The following is a 1950-nucleotide window of genomic DNA, read 5'->3' on the forward strand; positions in this document are numbered from 1 at the left end:
TCTCTCTCTCTCTCTCCCTCTCTCTCCCTCTCTCTCTCTCTCTCTGTCTTCCCATTCCCTTCCCCCTATCTCTCTCACTCCTCCCTCTCTCCCTCCCTCCCTCCCTCCCTCCCTCTCTCTCTCTCTCTCTCTCTCTCTCTCTCTCTCTCTCTCTGTCTGTCTCTCTCTCTCTATCTCTCTCTCTCTCCCTCTCTCCCTCTCTCTCTCTATGCATCTCTCTCCCTCTCTCTCTCTATGCATCTCTCTCCCTCTCTCTCTCTATCCATCTCTCCCCCTCTCTCTCTCTCTCTCTCTCCCTCTCTCCCTCTCTCCCCCCTCTCTCTCCCTCTCTCTCTTCCCATTCTCTTTCTCTCTCTCTCTCTCTCTCTCTCTCTCTCTCTCTCTCTCTCTCTCTCTCCCTCTCTCTCTCTCTTCCCATTCCCTTCCCCCCATCTCTCTCACTCCTCCCTCCCTCCCCCTCTCTCTCTCTCTCTCTCTCTCTCTCTCTCTCTCTCTCTCTCTCTCTCTCTCTCTCTCTCTCTCTCTCTCTCTCTCTCTCTCTCTCTCTCTCCCTCCCTCCCTCCCTCCTTCTCTCCCTCTCTCTCTTCCCATTCCCTTCCCCCCATCTCTCTCCCTCTCTCTCTTCCCATTCCCTTCCCCCCATCTCTCTCACTCCTCCCTCCCTGTCTGTCCCTTTCCTCTCTCCACCATAAACCATAAGGACAGAACTGTGCCTTGTTTCCCTAGTCCCTGAAGCGTGACAGAACCAACGGAGTATAAGCTGCAGGATGAGCATTATAGTCTTTTAAAAACGTTCTGTATCACGATGCGGATCTAACATTAAACAGAAATATATGCCAGGGAGGAGAGAGAGAGAGTGTAAGAGTCCCTCAGTCTAATTCTTCATTCATAGGGTAATTAATAATAATATGCTATAATAATGACTAACAGGTTAATGAAGTATAACAGTTACTTGGAATAAGAAATTATGAATAGTGTATAACAAGGCAAGGTGATCAGATGGAATGCTTTTGTTTTATTTACTTGTAATCAGATCGAAATTAAGGATGGTGTGGTGTAACAAGGCAAAATCTATATGGTGCGATATAACAAGGCAAACACTCGTGGGTAAGGAACAGTTCTATTAACTTGTAATAAGATCGAAATTAAGGGTATAGTGTGGTATAACAAGACAAAATCTAGAGGGTAAGGAACAGAAAGTGGTATGTTCTGTTTTAGTGACAGCATGGTATAACAAGGCAAAATCTATATGGTGCGATATAACAAGGCAAACACTAGTGGGTAAGGAACAGTTCTATTCACTTGTAATAAGATCGAAATTAAGGGTATAGTGTGGTATAACAAGACAAAATCTAGAGGGTAAGGAACAGACAGTGGTATGTTCTGTTTTAGTGACAGCATGATATAACAAGGCAAAATCTAGTCATTCTAGGGGCTACGGAACAGCCAGGGGGCATTTATTTAAGGATAGTGTTATACAACAAAGCAAGGAGGTCTAGTGGATAAGGGACAGACGGATAATTTTTGCTTTGATAATTTGTTATAAAAATCAAAGATCGAGATTAAAGATTGTGCTACAAGGCGAGGATATCTAGCGAGTAAGGAATAGACAGAGGACATTTACTTTATGTACTTTAATAAGAATTCAGTGTGCTATATATAACAAGGCGAGGAGATACAGTGAGCAAGGAAGACACAAAAGACATTTAATTTAAGTAATTTAATAAAATCGAATTGTGCTATAACAAGGCCAGGGGATCGAGTGAGCAAGGAAGACAAAAGGCATTTGTTTTTAGGTAATTGAATAAAATCGAATTGTGCTTTTAACAAGGCCAGGGGATCTTGTGAGTAAGGAAGACACAAAAGACATTTGTTTTCAGGTAATTTAATAAAATCGAACTGTGCTATAACAAGGCGAGGATACCTAGCGAGTAAGGAAGACACAAAAGA

This window comes from Penaeus vannamei, chromosome 11, assembly GCF_042767895.1.
Source record: "Penaeus vannamei isolate JL-2024 chromosome 11, ASM4276789v1, whole genome shotgun sequence".
In the NCBI taxonomy this organism is placed as follows: Eukaryota; Metazoa; Arthropoda; class Malacostraca; order Decapoda; family Penaeidae; genus Penaeus; species Penaeus vannamei.